The following is a 16,991-nucleotide window of genomic DNA, read 5'->3' on the forward strand; positions in this document are numbered from 1 at the left end:
TGCGCGCCTCGTCTCTTGGAGACCCTGTGCTTGCAAACAAACGACTTTCATCATTGCCTTGAATGTCGGACATCAAGCGAAAAGTTTATTCCTGCTCTATTAAAAAGGGTGACGAAGGAGACGAAAAAGACAACAAAAAAGGAGACAAAAGTGATACTATAAAGGAAAACAAATACCAACGACTTAAAATGAAAAAATGAATAAAGGGGCATTTCATGAAGCAAAAAATGCCTACAACACCCGGTATTCCCAGGCGGTCTCCCATCCAAGTACTAACCGAGCCCTATGCTGCTTGACTTCGGTGATCGGACGAGAACCGGTATATTCAGCATGGTATGGTCGTAGGCTCTTGCTCCATCAAAGTCAAGCTATTTGAAGGGATACTATGACGTCATCATCTATTTAATCCCTGTCAGTAATAATATTGGTTGATTGATGTCTTCAGTCATTCCACCGATCTTTCATTGGGTTTGTTTCAGTTTCCATCGGATGCCTACCTACGATAATTTGGAGATATTGTCGTGTTTTTTTTCTTGGATGCGCACCTGTGTGTGACGCAACAATTCACATGATGGTGTAGGCCTTGAACTGCGCGCCTCGTCTCTTGGAGACCCTGTGCTTGCAAACAAACGACTTTCATCATTGCCTTGAATGTCGGACATCAAGCGAAAAGTTTATTCCTGCTCTATTAAAAAGGGTGACGAAGGAGACGAAAAAGACAACAAAAAAGGAGACAAAAGTGATACTATAAAGGAAAACAAATACCAACGACTTAAAATGAAAAAATGAATAAAGGGGCATTTCATGAAGCAAAAAATGCCTACAACACCCGGTATTCCCAGGCGGTCTCCCATCCAAGTACTAACCGAGCCCTATGCTGCTTGACTTCGGTGATCGGACGAGAACCGGTATATTCAGCATGGTATGGTCGTAGGCTCTTGCTCCATCAAAGTCAAGCTATTTGAAGGGATACTATGACGTCATCATCTATTTAATCCCTGTCAGTAATAATATTGGTTGATTGATGTCTTCAGTCATTCCACCGATCTTTCATTGGGTTTGTTTCAGTTTCCATCGGATGCCTACCTACGATAATTTGGAGATATTGTCGTGTTTTTTTTCTTGGATGCGCACCTGTGTGTGACGCAACAATTCACATGATGGTGTAGGCCTTGAACTGCGCGCCTCGTCTCTTGGAGACCCTGTGCTTGCAAACAAACGACTTTCATCATTGCCTTGAATGTCGGACATCAAGCGAAAAGTTTATTCCTGCTCTATTAAAAAGGGTGACGAAGGAGACGAAAAAGACAACAAAAAAGGAGACAAAAGTGATACTATAAAGGAAAACAAAATCCAACGACTTAAAATGAAAACATGAATAAAGGGGCATTTCATGAAGCAAAAAATGCCTACAACACCCGGTATTCCCAGGCGGGTCTCCATCCAAGTACTAACCGAGCCCTATGCTGCTTGACTTCGGTGATCGGACGAGAACCGGTATATTCAGCATGGTATGGTCGTAGGCTCTTGCTCCTCAAAGTCTAGCTATTTGAAGGGATACTATGACGTCATCATCTATTTAATCCCTGTCAGTAATAATATTGGTTGATTGATGTCTTCAGTCATTCCACCGATCTTTCATTGGGTTTGTTTCAGTTTCCATCGGATGCCTACCTACGATAATTTGGAGATATTGTCGTGTTTTTTTTCTTGGATGCGCACCTGTGTGTGACGCAACAATTCACATGATGGTGTAGGCCTTGAACTGCGCGCCTCGTCTCTTGGAGACCCTGTGCTTGCAAACAAACGACTTTCATCATTGCCTTGAATTGTCGACATCAAGCGAAAAGTTTATTCCTGCTCTATTAAAAAGGGTGACGAAGGAGACGAAAAAGACAACAAAAAAGGAGACAAAAGTGATACTATAAAGGAAAACAAATACCAACGACTTAAAATGAAAAAATGAATAAAGGGGCATTTCATGAAGCAAAAAATGCCTACAACACCCGGTATTCCCAGGCGGTCTCCCATCCAAGTACTAACCGAGCCCTATGCTGCTTGACTTCGGTGATCGGACGAGAACCGGTATATTCAGCATGGTATGGTCGTAGGCTCTTGCTCCATCAAAGTCAAGCTATTTGAAGGGATACTATGACGTCATCATCTATTTAATCCCTGTCAGTAATAATATTGGTTGATTGATGTCTTCAGTCATTCCACCGATCTTTCATTGGGTTTGTTTCAGTTTCCATCGGATGCCTACCTACGATAATTTGGAGATATTGTCGTGTTTTTTTTCTTGGATGCGCACCTGTGTGTGACGCAACAATTCACATGATGGTGTAGGCCTTGAACTGCGCGCCTCGTCTCTTGGAGACCCTGTGCTTGCAAACAAACGACTTTCATCATTGCCTTGAATGTCGGACATCAAGCGAAAAGTTTATTCCTGCTCTATTAAAAAGGGTGACGAAGGAGACGAAAAAGACAACAAAAAAGGAGACAAAAGTGATACTATAAAGGAAAACAAATACCAACGACTTAAAATGAAAAAATGAATAAAGGGGCATTTCATGAAGCAAAAAATGCCTACAACACCCGGTATTCCCAGGCGGTCTCCCATCCAAGTACTAACCGAGCCCTATGCTGCTTGACTTCGGTGATCGGACGAGAACCGGTATATTCAGCATGGTATGGTCGTAGGCTCTTGCTCCATCAAAGTCAAGCTATTTGAAGGGATACTATGACGTCATCATCTATTTAATCCCTGTCAGTAATAATATTGGTTGATTGATGTCTTCAGTCATTCCACCGATCTTTCATTGGGTTTGTTTCAGTTTCCATCGGATGCCTACCTACGATAATTTGGAGATATTGTCGTGTTTTTTTTCTTGGATGCGCACCTGTGTGTGACGCAACAATTTCACATGATGGTGTAGGCCTTGAACTGCGCGCCTCGTCTCTTGGAGACCCTGTGCTTGCAAACAAACGACTTTCATCATTGCCTTGAATGTCGGACATCAAGCGAAAAGTTTATTCCTGCTCTATTAAAAAGGGTGACGAAGGAGACGAAAAAGACAACAAAAAAGGAGACAAAAGTGATACTATAAAGGAAAACAAATACCAACGACTTAAAATGAAAAAATGAATAAAGGGGCATTTCATGAAGCAAAAAATGCCTACAACACCCGGTATTCCCAGGCGGTCTCCCATCCAAGTACTAACCGAGCCCTATGCTGCTTGACTTCGGTGATCGGACGAGAACCGGTATATTCAGCATGGTATGGTCGTAGGCTCTTGCTCCATCAAAGTCAAGCTATTTGAAGGGATACTATGACGTCATCATCTATTTAATCCCTGTCAGTAATAATATTGGTTGATTGATGTCTTCAGTCATTCCACCGATCTTTCATTGGGTTTGTTTCAGTTTCCATCGGATGCCTACCTACGATAATTTGGAGATATTGTCGTGTTTTTTTTCTTGGATGCGCACCTGTGTGTGACGCAACAATTCACATGATGGTGTAGGCCTTGAACTGCGCGCCTCGTCTCTTGGAGACCCTGTGCTTGCAAACAAACGACTTTCATCATTGCCTTGAATGTCGGACATCAAGCGAAAAGTTTATTCCTGCTCTATTAAAAAGGGTGACGAAGGAGACGAAAAAGACAACAAAAAAGGAGACAAAAGTGATACTATAAAGGAAAACAAATACCAACGACTTAAAATGAAAAAATGAATAAAGGGGCATTTCATGAAGCAAAAAATGCCTACAACACCCGGTATTCCCAGGCGGTCTCCCATCCAAGTACTAACCGAGCCCTATGCTGCTTGACTTCGGTGATCGGACGAGAACCGGTATATTCAGCATGGTATGGTCGTAGGCTCTTGCTCCATCAAAGTCAAGCTATTTGAAGGGATACTATGACGTCATCATCTATTTAATCCCTGTCAGTAATAATATTGGTTGATTGATGTCTTCAGTCATTCCACCGATCTTTCATTGGGTTTGTTTCAGTTTCCATCGGATGCCTACCTACGATAATTTGGAGATATTGTCGTGTTTTTTTTCTTGGATGCGCACCTGTGTGTGACGCAACAATTCACATGATGGTGTAGGGCCTTGAACTGCGCGCCTCGTCTCTTGGAGACCCTGTGCTTGCAAACAAACGACTTTCATCATTGCCTTGAATGTCGGACATCAAGCGAAAAGTTTATTCCTGCTCTATTAAAAAGGGTGACGAAGGAGACGAAAAAGACAACAAAAAAGGAGACAAAAGTGATACTATAAAGGAAAACAAATACCAACGACTTAAAATGAAAAAATGAATAAAGGGGCATTTCATGAAGCAAAAAATGCCTACAACACCCGGTATTCCCAGGCGGTCTCCCATCCAAGTACTAACCGAGCCCTATGCTGCTTGACTTCGGTGATCGGACGAGAACCGGTATATTCAGCATGGTATGGTCGTAGGCTCTTGCTCCATCAAAGTCAAGCTATTTGAAGGGATACTATGACGTCATCATCTATTTAATCCCTGTCAGTAATAATATTGGTTGATTGATGTCTTCAGTCATTCCACCGATCTTTCATTGGGTTTGTTTCAGTTTCCATCGGATGCCTACCTACGATAATTTGGAGATATTGTCGTGTTTTTTTTTCTTGGATGCGCACCTGTGTGTGACGCAACAATTCACATGATGGTGTAGGCCTTGAACTGCGCGCCTCGTCTCTTGGAGACCCTGTGCTTGCAAACAAACGACTTTCATCATTGCCTTGAATGTCGGACATCAAGCGAAAAGTTTATTCCTGCTCTATTAAAAAGGGTGACGAAGGAGACGAAAAAGACAACAAAAAAGGAGACAAAAGTGATACTATAAAGGAAAACAAATACCAACGACTTAAAATGAAAAAATGAATAAAGGGGCATTTCATGAAGCAAAAAATGCCTACAACACCCGGTATTCCCAGGCGGTCTCCCATCCAAGTACTAACCGAGCCCTATGCTGCTTGACTTCGGTGATCGGACGAGAACCGGTATATTCAGCATGGTATGGTCGTAGGCTCTTGCTCCATCAAAGTCAAGCTATTTGAAGGGATACTATGACGTCATCATCTATTTAATCCCTGTCAGTAATAATATTGGTTGATTGATGTCTTCAGTCATTCCACCGATCTTTCATTGGGTTTGTTTCAGTTTCCATCGGATGCCTACCTACGATAATTTGGAGATATTGTCGTGTTTTTTTCTTGGATGCGCACCTGTGTGTGACGCAACAATTCACATGATGGTGTAGGCCTTGAACTGCGCGCCTCGTCTCTTGGAGACCCTGTGCTTGCAAACAAACGACTTTCATCATTGCCTTGAATGTCGGACATCAAGCGAAAAGTTTATTCCTGCTCTATTAAAAAGGGTGACGAAGGAGACGAAAAAGACAACAAAAAAGGAGACAAAAGTGATACTATAAAGGAAAACAAATACCAACGACTTAAAATGAAAAAATGATTAAAGGGGCATTTCATGAAGCAAAAAATGCCTACAACACCCGGTATTCCCAGGCGGTCTCCCATCCAAGTACTAACCGAGCCCTATGCTGCTTGACTTCGGTGATCGGACGAGAACCGGTATATTCAGCATGGTATGGTCGTAGGCTCTTGCTCCATCAAAGTCAAGCTATTTGAAGGGATACTATGACGTCATCATCTATTTAATCCCTGTCAGTAATAATATTGGTTGATTGATGTCTTCAGTCATTCCACCGATCTTTCATTGGGTTTGTTTCAGTTTCCATCGGATGCCTACCTACGATAATTTGGAGATATTGTCGTGTTTTTTTCTTGGATGCGCACCTGTGTGTGACGCAACAATTCACATGATGGTGTAGGCCTTGAACTGCGCGCCTCGTCTCTTGGAGACCCTGTGCTTGCAAACAAACGACTTTCATCATTGCCTTGAATGTCGGACATCAAGCGAAAAGTTTATTCCTGCTCTATTAAAAAGGGTGACGAAGGAGACGAAAAAGACAACAAAAAAGGAGACAAAAGTGATACTATAAAGGAAAACAAATACCAACGACTTAAAATGAAAAAATGAATAAAGGGGCATTTCATGAAGCAAAAAATGCCTACAACACCCGGTATTCCCAGGCGGTCTCCCATCCAAGTACTAACCGAGCCCTATGCTGCTTGACTTCGGTGATCGGACGAGAACCGGTATATTCAGCATGGTATGGTCGTAGGCTCTTGCTCCATCAAAGTCAAGCTATTTGAAGGGATACTATGACGTCATCATCTATTTATCCCTGTCAGTAATAATATTGGTTGATTGATGTCTTCAGTCATTCCACCGATCTTTCATTGGGTTTGTTTCAGTTTCCATCGGATGCCTACCTACGATAATTTGGAGATATTGTCGTGTTTTTTTTCTTGGATGCGCACCTGTGTGTGACGCAACAATTCACATGATGGTGTAGGCCTTGAACTGCGCGCCTCGTCTCTTGGAGACCCTGTGCTTGCAAACAAACGACTTTCATCATTGCCTTGAATGTCGGACATCAAGCGAAAAGTTTATTCCTGCTCTATTAAAAAGGGTGACGAAGGAGACGAAAAAGACAACAAAAAAGGAGACAAAAGTGATACTATAAAGGAAAACAAATACCAACGACTTAAAATGAAAAAATGAATAAAGGGGCATTTCATGAAGCAAAAAATGCCTACAACACCCGGTATTCCCAGGCGGTCTCCCATCCAAGTACTAACCGAGCCCTATGCTGCTTGACTTCGGTGATCGGACGAGAACCGGTATATTCAGCATGGTATGGTCGTAGGCTCTTGCTCCATCAAAGTCAAGCTATTTGAAGGGATACTATGACGTCATCATCTATTTAATCCCTGTCAGTAATAATATTGGTTGATTGATGTCTTCAGTCATTCCACCGATCTTTCATTGGGTTTGTTTCAGTTTCCATCGGATGCCTACCTACGATAATTTGGAGATATTGTCGTGTTTTTTTTCTTGGATGCGCACCTGTGTGTGACGCAACAATTCACATGATGGTGTAGGCCTTGAACTGCGCGCCTCGTCTCTTGGAGACCCTGTGCTTGCAAACAAACGACTTTCATCATTGCCTTGAATGTCGGACATCAAGCGAAAAGTTTATTCCTGCTCTATTAAAAAGGGTGACGAAGGAGACGAAAAAGACAACAAAAAAGGAGACAAAAGTGATACTATAAAGGAAAACAAATACCAACGACTTAAAATGAAAAAATGAATAAAGGGGCATTTCATGAAGCAAAAAATGCCTACAACACCCGGTATTCCCAGGCGGTCTCCCATCCAAGTACTAACCGAGCCCTATGCTGCTTGACTTCGGTGATCGGACGAGAACCGGTATATTCAGCATGGTATGGTCGTAGGCTCTTGCTCCATCAAAGTCAAGCTATTTGAAGGGATACTATGACGTCATCATCTATTTAATCCCTGTCAGTAATAATATTGGTTGATTGATGTCTTCAGTCATTCCACCGATCTTTCATTGGGTTTGTTTCAGTTTTCCATCGGATGCCTACCTACGATAATTTGGAGATATTGTCGTGTTTTTTTTTCTTGGATGCGCACCTGTGTGTGACGCAACAATTCACATGATGGTGTAGGCCTTGAACTGCGCGCCTCGTCTCTTGGAGACCCTGTGCTTGCAAACAAACGACTTTCATCATTGCCTTGAATGTCGGACATCAAGCGAAAAGTTTATTCCTGCTCTATTAAAAAGGGTGACGAAGGAGACGAAAAAGACAACAAAAAAGGAGACAAAAGTGATACTATAAAGGAAAACAAATACCAACGACTTAAAATGAAAAAATGAATAAAGGGGCATTTCATGAAGCAAAAAATGCCTACAACACCCGGTATTCCCAGGCGGTCTCCCATCCAAGTACTAACCGAGCCCTATGCTGCTTGACTTCGGTGATCGGACGAGAACCGGTATATTCAGCATGGTATGGTCGTAGGCTCTTGCTCCATCAAAGTCAAGCTATTTGAAGGGATACTATGACGTCATCATCTATTTAATCCCTGTCAGTAATAATATTGGTTGATTGATGTCTTCAGTCATTCCACCGATCTTTCATTGGGTTTGTTTCAGTTTCCATCGGATGCCTACCTACGATAATTTGGAGATATTGTCGTGTTTTTTTTCTTGGATGCGCACCTGTGTGTGACTCAACAATTCACATGATGGTGTAGGCCTTGAACTGCGCGCCTCGTCTCTTGGAGACCCTGTGCTTGCAAACAAACGACTTTCATCATTGCCTTGAATGTCGGACATCAAGCGAAAAGTTTATTCCTGCTCTATTAAAAAGGGTGACGAAGGAGACGAAAAAGACAACAAAAAAGGAGACAAAAGTGATACTATAAAGGAAAACAAATACCAACGACTTAAAATGAAAAAATGAATAAAGGGGCATTTCATGAAGCAAAAAATGCCTACAACACCCGGTATTCCCAGGCGGTCTCCCATCCAAGTACTAACCGAGCCCTATGCTGCTTGACTTCGGTGATCGGACGAGAACCGGTATATTCAGCATGGTATGGTCGTAGGCTCTTGCTCCATCAAAGTCAAGCTATTTGAAGGGATACTATGACGTCATCATCTATTTAATCCCTGTCAGTAATAATATTGGTTGATTGATGTCTTCAGTCATTCCACCGATCTTTCATTGGGTTTGTTTCAGTTTCCATCGGATGCCTACCTACGATAATTTGGAGATATTGTCGTGTTTTTTTTCTTGGATGCGCACCTGTGTGTGACGCAACAATTCACATGATGGTGTAGGCCTTGAACTGCGCGCCTCGTCTCTTGGAGACCCTGTGCTTGCAAACAAACGACTTTCATCATTGCCTTGAATGTCGGACATCAAGCGAAAAGTTTATTCCTGCTCTATTAAAAAGGGTGACGAAGGAGACGAAAAAGACAACAAAAAAGGAGACAAAAGTGATACTATAAAGGAAAACAAATACCAACGACTTAAAATGAAAAAATGAATAAAGGGGCATTTCATGAAGCAAAAAATGCCTACAACACCCGGTATTCCCAGGCGGTCTCCCATCCAAGTACTAACCGAGCCCTATGCTGCTTGACTTCGGTGATCGGACGAGAACCGGTATATTCAGCATGGTATGGTCGTAGGCTCTTGCTCCATCAAAGTCAAGCTATTTGAAGGGATACTATGACGTCATCATCTATTTAATCCCTGTCAGTAATAATATTGGTTGATTGATGTCTTCAGTCATTCCACCGATCTTTCATTGGGTTTGTTTCAGTTTCCATCGGATGCCTACCTACGATAATTTGGAGATATTGTCGTGTTTTTTTTCTTGGATGCGCACCTGTGTGTGACGCAACAATTCACATGATGGTGTAGGCCTTGAACTGCGCGCCTCGTCTCTTGGAGACCCTGTGCTTGCAAACAAACGACTTTCATCATTGCCTTGAATGTCGGACATCAAGCGAAAAGTTTATTCCTGCTCTATTAAAAAGGGTGACGAAGGAGACGAAAAAGACAACAAAAAAGGAGACAAAAGTGATACTATAAAGGAAAACAAATACCAACGACTTAAAATGAAAAAATGAATAAAGGGGCATTTCATGAAGCAAAAAATGCCTACAACACCCGGTATTCCCAGGCGGTCTCCCATCCAAGTACTAACCGAGCCCTATGCTGCTTGACTTCGGTGATCGGACGAGAACCGGTATATTCAGCATGGTATGGTCGTAGGCTCTTGCTCCATCAAAGTCAAGCTATTTGAAGGGATACTATGACGTCATCATCTATTTAATCCCTGTCAGTAATAATATTGGTTGATTGATGTCTTCAGTCATTCCACCGATCTTTCATTGGGTTTGTTTCAGTTTCCATCGGATGCCTACCTACGATAATTTGGAGATATTGTCGTGTTTTTTTTCTTGGATGCGCACCTGTGTGTGACGCAACAATTCACATGATGGTGTAGGCCTTGAACTGCGCGCCTCGTCTCTTGGAGACCCTGTGCTTGCAAACAAACGACTTTCATCATTGCCTTGAATGTCGGACATCAAGCGAAAAGTTTATTCCTGCTCTATTAAAAAGGGTGACGAAGGAGACGAAAAAGACAACAAAAAAGGAGACAAAAGTGATACTATAAAGGAAAACAAATACCAACGACTTAAAATGAAAAAATGAATAAAGGGGCATTTCATGAAGCAAAAAATGCCTACAACACCCGGTATTCCCAGGCGGTCTCCCATCCAAGTACTAACCGAGCCCTATGCTGCTTGACTTCGGTGATCGGACGAGAACCGGTATATTCAGCATGGTATGGTCGTAGGCTCTTGCTCCATCAAAGTCAAGCTATTTGAAGGGATACTATGACGTCATCATCTATTTAATCCCTGTCAGTAATAATATTGGTTGATTGATGTCTTCAGTCATTCCACCGATCTTTCATTGGGTTTGTTTCAGTTTCCATCGGATGCCTACCTACGATAATTTGGAGATATTGTCGTGTTTTTTTTCTTGGATGCGCACCTGTGTGTGACGCAACAATTCACATGATGGTGTAGGCCTTGAACTGCGCGCCTCGTCTCTTGGAGACCCTGTGCTTGCAAACAAACGACTTTCATCATTGCCTTGAATGTCGGACATCAAGCGAAAAGTTTATTCCTGCTCTATTAAAAAGGGTGACGAAGGAGACGAAAAAGACAACAAAAAAGGAGACAAAAGTGATACTATAAAGGAAAACAAATACCAACGACTTAAAATGAAAAAATGAATAAAGGGGCATTTCATGAAGCAAAAAATGCCTACAACACCCGGTATTCCCAGGCGGTCTCCCATCCAAGTACTAACCGAGCCCTATGCTGCTTGACTTCGGTGATCGGACGAGAACCGGTATATTCAGCATGGTATGGTCGTAGGCTCTTGCTCCATCAAAGTCAAGCTATTTGAAGGGATACTATGACGTCATCATCTATTTAATCCCTGTCAGTAATAATATTGGTTGATTGATGTCTTCAGTCATTCCACCGATCTTTCATTGGGTTTGTTTCAGTTTCCATCGGATGCCTACCTACGATAATTTGGAGATATTGTCGTGTTTTTTTTCTTGGATGCGCACCTGTGTGTGACGCAACAATTCACATGATGGTGTAGGCCTTGAACTGCGCGCCTCGTCTCTTGGAGACCCTGTGCTTGCAAACAAACGACTTTCATCATTGCCTTGAATGTCGGACATCAAGCGAAAAGTTTATTCCTGCTCTATTAAAAAGGGTGACGAAGGAGACGAAAAAGACAACAAAAAAGGAGACAAAAGTGATACTATAAAGGAAAACAAATACCAACGACTTAAAATGAAAAAATGAATAAAGGGGCATTTCATGAAGCAAAAAATGCCTACAACACCCGGTATTCCCAGGCGGTCTCCCATCCAAGTACTAACCGAGCCCTATGCTGCTTGACTTCGGTGATCGGACGAGAACCGGTATATTCAGCATGGTATGGTCGTAGGCTCTTGCTCCATCAAAGTCAAGCTATTTGAAGGGATACTATGACGTCATCATCTATTTAATCCCTGTCAGTAATAATATTGGTTGATTGATGTCTTCAGTCATTCCACCGATCTTTCATTGGGTTTGTTTCAGTTTCCATCGGATGCCTACCTACGATAATTTGGAGATATTGTCGTGTTTTTTTTCTTGGATGCGCACCTGTGTGTGACGCAACAATTCACATGATGGTGTAGGCCTTGAACTGCGCGCCTCGTCTCTTGGAGACCCTGTGCTTGCAAACAAACGACTTTCATCATTGCCTTGAATGTCGGACATCAAGCGAAAAGTTTATTCCTGCTCTATTAAAAAGGGTGACGAAGGAGACGAAAAAGACAACAAAAAAGGAGACAAAAGTGATACTATAAAGGAAAACAAATACCAACGACTTAAAATGAAAAAATGAATAAAGGGGCATTTCATGAAGCAAAAAATGCCTACAACACCCGGTATTCCCAGGCGGTCTCCCATCCAAGTACTAACCGAGCCCTATGCTGCTTGACTTCGGTGATCGGACGAGAACCGGTATATTCAGCATGGTATGGTCGTAGGCTCTTGCTCCATCAAAGTCAAGCTATTTGAAGGGATACTATGACGTCATCATCTATTTAATCCCTGTCAGTAATAATATTGGTTGATTGATGTCTTCAGTCATTCCACCGATCTTTCATTGGGTTTGTTTCAGTTTCCATCGGATGCCTACCTACGATAATTTGGAGATATTGTCGTGTTTTTTTTCTTGGATGCGCACCTGTGTGTGACGCAACAATTCACATGATGGTGTAGGCCTTGAACTGCGCGCCTCGTCTCTTGGAGACCCTGTGCTTGCAAACAAACGACTTTCATCATTGCCTTGAATGTCGGACATCAAGCGAAAAGTTTATTCCTGCTCTATTAAAAAGGGTGACGAAGGAGACGAAAAAGACAACAAAAAAGGAGACAAAAGTGATACTATAAAGGAAAACAAATACCAACGACTTAAAATGAAAAAATGAATAAAGGGGCATTTCATGAAGCAAAAAATGCCTACAACACCCGGTATTCCCAGGCGGTCTCCCATCCAAGTACTAACCGAGCCCTATGCTGCTTGACTTCGGTGATCGGACGAGAACCGGTATATTCAGCATGGTATGGTCGTAGGCTCTTGCTCCATCAAAGTCAAGCTATTTGAAGGGATACTATGACGTCATCATCTATTTAATCCCTGTCAGTAATAATATTGGTTGATTGATGTCTTCAGTCATTCCACCGATCTTTCATTGGGTTTGTTTCAGTTTCCATCGGATGCCTACCTACGATAATTTGGAGATATTGTCGTGTTTTTTTTCTTGGATGCGCACCTGTGTGTGACGCAACAATTCACATGATGGTGTAGGCCTTGAACTGCGCGCCTCGTCTCTTGGAGACCCTGTGCTTGCAAACAAACGACTTTCATCATTGCCTTGAATGTCGGACATCAAGCGAAAAGTTTATTCCTGCTCTATTAAAAAGGGTGACGAAGGAGACGAAAAAGACAACAAAAAAGGAGACAAAAGTGATACTATAAAGGAAAACAAATACCAACGACTTAAAATGAAAAAATGAATAAAGGGGCATTTCATGAAGCAAAAAATGCCTACAACACCCGGTATTCCCAGGCGGTCTCCCATCCAAGTACTAACCGAGCCCTATGCTGCTTGACTTCGGTGATCGGACGAGAACCGGTATATTCAGCATGGTATGGTCGTAGGCTCTTGCTCCATCAAAGTCAAGCTATTTGAAGGGATACTATGACGTCATCATCTATTTAATCCCTGTCAGTAATAATATTGGTTGATTGATGTCTTCAGTCATTCCACCGATCTTTCATTGGGTTTGTTTCAGTTTCCATCGGATGCCTACCTACGATAATTTGGAGATATTGTCGTGTTTTTTTTCTTGGATGCGCACCTGTGTGTGACGCAACAATTCACATGATGGTGTAGGCCTTGAACTGCGCGCCTCGTCTCTTGGAGACCCTGTGCTTGCAAACAAACGACTTTCATCATTGCCTTGAATGTCGGACATCAAGCGAAAAGTTTATTCCTGCTCTATTAAAAAGGGTGACGAAGGAGACGAAAAAGACAACAAAAAAGGAGACAAAAGTGATACTATAAAGGAAAACAAATACCAACGACTTAAAATGAAAAAATGAATAAAGGGGCATTTCATGAAGCAAAAAATGCCTACAACACCCGGTATTCCCAGGCGGTCTCCCATCCAAGTACTAACCGAGCCCTATGCTGCTTGACTTCGGTGATCGGACGAGAACCGGTATATTCAGCATGGTATGGTCGTAGGCTCTTGCTCCATCAAAGTCAAGCTATTTGAAGGGATACTATGACGTCATCATCTATTTAATCCCTGTCAGTAATAATATTGGTTGATTGATGTCTTCAGTCATTCCACCGATCTTTCATTGGGTTTGTTTCAGTTTCCATCGGATGCCTACCTACGATAATTTGGAGATATTGTCGTGTTTTTTTTCTTGGATGCGCACCTGTGTGTGACGCAACAATTCACATGATGGTGTAGGCCTTGAACTGCGCGCCTCGTCTCTTGGAGACCCTGTGCTTGCAAACAAACGACTTTCATCATTGCCTTGAATGTCGGACATCAAGCGAAAAGTTTATTCCTGCTCTATTAAAAAGGGTGACGAAGGAGACGAAAAAGACAACAAAAAAGGAGACAAAAGTGATACTATAAAGGAAAACAAATACCAACGACTTAAAATGAAAAAATGAATAAAGGGGCATTTCATGAAGCAAAAAATGCCTACAACACCCGGTATTCCCAGGCGGTCTCCCATCCAAGTACTAACCGAGCCCTATGCTGCTTGACTTCGGTGATCGGACGAGAACCGGTATATTCAGCATGGTATGGTCGTAGGCTCTTGCTCCATCAAAGTCAAGCTATTTGAAGGGATACTATGACGTCATCATCTATTTAATCCCTGTCAGTAATAATATTGGTTGATTGATGTCTTCAGTCATTCCACCGATCTTTCATTGGGTTTGTTTCAGTTTCCATCGGATGCCTACCTACGATAATTTGGAGATATTGTCGTGTTTTTTTTCTTGGATGCGCACCTGTGTGTGACGCAACAATTCACATGATGGTGTAGGCCTTGAACTGCGCGCCTCGTCTCTTGGAGACCCTGTGCTTGCAAACAAACGACTTTCATCATTGCCTTGAATGTCGGACATCAAGCGAAAAGTTTATTCCTGCTCTATTAAAAAGGGTGACGAAGGAGACGAAAAAGACAACAAAAAAGGAGACAAAAGTGATACTATAAAGGAAAACAAATACCAACGACTTAAAATGAAAAAATGAATAAAGGGGCATTTCATGAAGCAAAAAATGCCTACAACACCCGGTATTCCCAGGCGGTCTCCCATCCAAGTACTAACCGAGCCCTATGCTGCTTGACTTCGGTGATCGGACGAGAACCGGTATATTCAGCATGGTATGGTCGTAGGCTCTTGCTCCATCAAAGTCAAGCTATTTGAAGGGATACTATGACGTCATCATCTATTTAATCCCTGTCAGTAATAATATTGGTTGATTGATGTCTTCAGTCATTCCACCGATCTTTCATTGGGTTTGTTTCAGTTTCCATCGGATGCCTACCTACGATAATTTGGAGATATTGTCGTGTTTTTTTTCTTGGATGCGCACCTGTGTGTGACGCAACAATTCACATGATGGTGTAGGCCTTGAACTGCGCGCCTCGTCTCTTGGAGACCCTGTGCTTGCAAACAAACGACTTTCATCATTGCCTTGAATGTCGGACATCAAGCGAAAAGTTTATTCCTGCTCTATTAAAAAGGGTGACGAAGGAGACGAAAAAGACAACAAAAAAGGAGACAAAAGTGATACTATAAAGGAAAACAAATACCAACGACTTAAAATGAAAAAATGAATAAAGGGGCATTTCATGAAGCAAAAAATGCCTACAACACCCGGTATTCCCAGGCGGTCTCCCATCCAAGTACTAACCGAGCCCTATGCTGCTTGACTTCGGTGATCGGACGAGAACCGGTATATTCAGCATGGTATGGTCGTAGGCTCTTGCTCCATCAAAGTCAAGCTATTTGAAGGGATACTATGACGTCATCATCTATTTAATCCCTGTCAGTAATAATATTGGTTGATTGATGTCTTCAGTCATTCCACCGATCTTTCATTGGGTTTGTTTCAGTTTCCATCGGATGCCTACCTACGATAATTTGGAGATATTGTCGTGTTTTTTTTCTTGGATGCGCACCTGTGTGTGACGCAACAATTCACATGATGGTGTAGGCCTTGAACTGCGCGCCTCGTCTCTTGGAGACCCTGTGCTTGCAAACAAACGACTTTCATCATTGCCTTGAATGTCGGACATCAAGCGAAAAGTTTATTCCTGCTCTATTAAAAAGGGTGACGAAGGAGACGAAAAAGACAACAAAAAAGGAGACAAAAGTGATACTATAAAGGAAAACAAATACCAACGACTTAAAATGAAAAAATGAATAAAGGGGCATTTCATGAAGCAAAAAATGCCTACAACACCCGGTATTCCCAGGCGGTCTCCCATCCAAGTACTAACCGAGCCCTATGCTGCTTGACTTCGGTGATCGGACGAGAACCGGTATATTCAGCATGGTATGGTCGTAGGCTCTTGCTCCATCAAAGTCAAGCTATTTGAAGGGATACTATGACGTCATCATCTATTTAATCCCTGTCAGTAATAATATTGGTTGATTGATGTCTTCAGTCATTCCACCGATCTTTCATTGGGTTTGTTTCAGTTTCCATCGGATGCCTACCTACGATAATTTGGAGATATTGTCGTGTTTTTTTTCTTGGATGCGCACCTGTGTGTGACGCAACAATTCACATGATGGTGTAGGCCTTGAACTGCGCGCCTCGTCTCTTGGAGACCCTGTGCTTGCAAACAAACGACTTTCATCATTGCCTTGAATGTCGGACATCAAGCGAAAAGTTTATTCCTGCTCTATTAAAAAGGGTGACGAAGGAGACGAAAAAGACAACAAAAAAGGAGACAAAAGTGATACTATAAAGGAAAACAAATACCAACGACTTAAAATGAAAAAATGAATAAAGGGGCATTTCATGAAGCAAAAAATGCCTACAACACCCGGTATTCCCAGGCGGTCTCCCATCCAAGTACTAACCGAGCCCTATGCTGCTTGACTTCGGTGATCGGACGAGAACCGGTATATTCAGCATGGTATGGTCGTAGGCTCTTGCTCCATCAAAGTCAAGCTATTTGAAGGGATACTATGACGTCATCATCTATTTAATCCCTGTCAGTAATAATATTGGTTGATTGATGTCTTCAGTCATTCCACCGATCTTTCATTGGGTTTGTTTCAGTTTCCATCGGATGCCTACC

At 42.3% G+C, this 16,991-nt stretch overlaps 29 non-coding genes across 29 annotated transcripts; all 29 read right to left on the reverse strand.

The window, feature by feature from the left end:
- Positions 1–228: 228 nt before the first annotated feature.
- LOC135159594 (5S ribosomal RNA) lies at positions 229–347 on the reverse strand. The gene has a single exon (XR_010298314.1). It is a non-coding gene; the product is annotated as a 5S ribosomal RNA (ribosomal RNA).
- Positions 348–817: 470 nt separating this feature from the next.
- Positions 818–936, reverse strand: LOC135159605 (5S ribosomal RNA). Its single transcript, XR_010298325.1, has one exon. It is a non-coding gene; the product is annotated as a 5S ribosomal RNA (ribosomal RNA).
- A 470-nt stretch (positions 937–1,406) lies between these two features.
- LOC135159642 (5S ribosomal RNA) lies at positions 1,407–1,525 on the reverse strand. The gene has a single exon (XR_010298362.1). It is a non-coding gene; the product is annotated as a 5S ribosomal RNA (ribosomal RNA).
- A 469-nt stretch (positions 1,526–1,994) lies between these two features.
- On the reverse strand, positions 1,995–2,113 carry LOC135159616 (5S ribosomal RNA). The gene has a single exon (XR_010298336.1). It is a non-coding gene; the product is annotated as a 5S ribosomal RNA (ribosomal RNA).
- Positions 2,114–2,583: 470 nt separating this feature from the next.
- LOC135159628 (5S ribosomal RNA) lies at positions 2,584–2,702 on the reverse strand. The gene has a single exon (XR_010298347.1). It is a non-coding gene; the product is annotated as a 5S ribosomal RNA (ribosomal RNA).
- Positions 2,703–3,173: 471 nt separating this feature from the next.
- Positions 3,174–3,292, reverse strand: LOC135159639 (5S ribosomal RNA). The gene has a single exon (XR_010298358.1). It is a non-coding gene; the product is annotated as a 5S ribosomal RNA (ribosomal RNA).
- A 470-nt stretch (positions 3,293–3,762) lies between these two features.
- On the reverse strand, positions 3,763–3,881 carry LOC135159595 (5S ribosomal RNA). The gene has a single exon (XR_010298315.1). It is a non-coding gene; the product is annotated as a 5S ribosomal RNA (ribosomal RNA).
- A 471-nt stretch (positions 3,882–4,352) lies between these two features.
- Positions 4,353–4,471, reverse strand: LOC135159596 (5S ribosomal RNA). The gene has a single exon (XR_010298316.1). It is a non-coding gene; the product is annotated as a 5S ribosomal RNA (ribosomal RNA).
- A 471-nt stretch (positions 4,472–4,942) lies between these two features.
- LOC135159597 (5S ribosomal RNA) lies at positions 4,943–5,061 on the reverse strand. Its single transcript, XR_010298317.1, has one exon. It is a non-coding gene; the product is annotated as a 5S ribosomal RNA (ribosomal RNA).
- A 469-nt stretch (positions 5,062–5,530) lies between these two features.
- On the reverse strand, positions 5,531–5,649 carry LOC135159598 (5S ribosomal RNA). Its single transcript, XR_010298318.1, has one exon. It is a non-coding gene; the product is annotated as a 5S ribosomal RNA (ribosomal RNA).
- A 469-nt stretch (positions 5,650–6,118) lies between these two features.
- Positions 6,119–6,237, reverse strand: LOC135159599 (5S ribosomal RNA). The gene has a single exon (XR_010298319.1). It is a non-coding gene; the product is annotated as a 5S ribosomal RNA (ribosomal RNA).
- Positions 6,238–6,706: 469 nt separating this feature from the next.
- LOC135159600 (5S ribosomal RNA) lies at positions 6,707–6,825 on the reverse strand. The gene has a single exon (XR_010298320.1). It is a non-coding gene; the product is annotated as a 5S ribosomal RNA (ribosomal RNA).
- Positions 6,826–7,295: 470 nt separating this feature from the next.
- Positions 7,296–7,414, reverse strand: LOC135159601 (5S ribosomal RNA). The gene has a single exon (XR_010298321.1). It is a non-coding gene; the product is annotated as a 5S ribosomal RNA (ribosomal RNA).
- Positions 7,415–7,886: 472 nt separating this feature from the next.
- Positions 7,887–8,005, reverse strand: LOC135159602 (5S ribosomal RNA). Its single transcript, XR_010298322.1, has one exon. It is a non-coding gene; the product is annotated as a 5S ribosomal RNA (ribosomal RNA).
- A 470-nt stretch (positions 8,006–8,475) lies between these two features.
- Positions 8,476–8,594, reverse strand: LOC135159603 (5S ribosomal RNA). Its single transcript, XR_010298323.1, has one exon. It is a non-coding gene; the product is annotated as a 5S ribosomal RNA (ribosomal RNA).
- Positions 8,595–9,064: 470 nt separating this feature from the next.
- On the reverse strand, positions 9,065–9,183 carry LOC135159604 (5S ribosomal RNA). Its single transcript, XR_010298324.1, has one exon. It is a non-coding gene; the product is annotated as a 5S ribosomal RNA (ribosomal RNA).
- A 470-nt stretch (positions 9,184–9,653) lies between these two features.
- Positions 9,654–9,772, reverse strand: LOC135159606 (5S ribosomal RNA). The gene has a single exon (XR_010298326.1). It is a non-coding gene; the product is annotated as a 5S ribosomal RNA (ribosomal RNA).
- A 470-nt stretch (positions 9,773–10,242) lies between these two features.
- Positions 10,243–10,361, reverse strand: LOC135159607 (5S ribosomal RNA). The gene has a single exon (XR_010298327.1). It is a non-coding gene; the product is annotated as a 5S ribosomal RNA (ribosomal RNA).
- A 470-nt stretch (positions 10,362–10,831) lies between these two features.
- Positions 10,832–10,950, reverse strand: LOC135159608 (5S ribosomal RNA). Its single transcript, XR_010298328.1, has one exon. It is a non-coding gene; the product is annotated as a 5S ribosomal RNA (ribosomal RNA).
- Positions 10,951–11,420: 470 nt separating this feature from the next.
- On the reverse strand, positions 11,421–11,539 carry LOC135159609 (5S ribosomal RNA). Its single transcript, XR_010298329.1, has one exon. It is a non-coding gene; the product is annotated as a 5S ribosomal RNA (ribosomal RNA).
- Positions 11,540–12,009: 470 nt separating this feature from the next.
- LOC135159610 (5S ribosomal RNA) lies at positions 12,010–12,128 on the reverse strand. The gene has a single exon (XR_010298330.1). It is a non-coding gene; the product is annotated as a 5S ribosomal RNA (ribosomal RNA).
- Positions 12,129–12,598: 470 nt separating this feature from the next.
- Positions 12,599–12,717, reverse strand: LOC135159611 (5S ribosomal RNA). Its single transcript, XR_010298331.1, has one exon. It is a non-coding gene; the product is annotated as a 5S ribosomal RNA (ribosomal RNA).
- A 470-nt stretch (positions 12,718–13,187) lies between these two features.
- Positions 13,188–13,306, reverse strand: LOC135159612 (5S ribosomal RNA). Its single transcript, XR_010298332.1, has one exon. It is a non-coding gene; the product is annotated as a 5S ribosomal RNA (ribosomal RNA).
- A 470-nt stretch (positions 13,307–13,776) lies between these two features.
- On the reverse strand, positions 13,777–13,895 carry LOC135159613 (5S ribosomal RNA). The gene has a single exon (XR_010298333.1). It is a non-coding gene; the product is annotated as a 5S ribosomal RNA (ribosomal RNA).
- A 470-nt stretch (positions 13,896–14,365) lies between these two features.
- Positions 14,366–14,484, reverse strand: LOC135159614 (5S ribosomal RNA). The gene has a single exon (XR_010298334.1). It is a non-coding gene; the product is annotated as a 5S ribosomal RNA (ribosomal RNA).
- A 470-nt stretch (positions 14,485–14,954) lies between these two features.
- On the reverse strand, positions 14,955–15,073 carry LOC135159615 (5S ribosomal RNA). The gene has a single exon (XR_010298335.1). It is a non-coding gene; the product is annotated as a 5S ribosomal RNA (ribosomal RNA).
- A 470-nt stretch (positions 15,074–15,543) lies between these two features.
- On the reverse strand, positions 15,544–15,662 carry LOC135159617 (5S ribosomal RNA). Its single transcript, XR_010298337.1, has one exon. It is a non-coding gene; the product is annotated as a 5S ribosomal RNA (ribosomal RNA).
- A 470-nt stretch (positions 15,663–16,132) lies between these two features.
- Positions 16,133–16,251, reverse strand: LOC135159618 (5S ribosomal RNA). The gene has a single exon (XR_010298338.1). It is a non-coding gene; the product is annotated as a 5S ribosomal RNA (ribosomal RNA).
- Positions 16,252–16,721: 470 nt separating this feature from the next.
- On the reverse strand, positions 16,722–16,840 carry LOC135159619 (5S ribosomal RNA). Its single transcript, XR_010298339.1, has one exon. It is a non-coding gene; the product is annotated as a 5S ribosomal RNA (ribosomal RNA).
- Positions 16,841–16,991: the final 151 nt, after the last annotated feature.

This window comes from Lytechinus pictus, unplaced genomic scaffold, assembly GCF_037042905.1.
Source record: "Lytechinus pictus isolate F3 Inbred unplaced genomic scaffold, Lp3.0 scaffold_290, whole genome shotgun sequence".
NCBI classification, from domain to species: domain Eukaryota; kingdom Metazoa; phylum Echinodermata; class Echinoidea; order Temnopleuroida; family Toxopneustidae; genus Lytechinus; species Lytechinus pictus.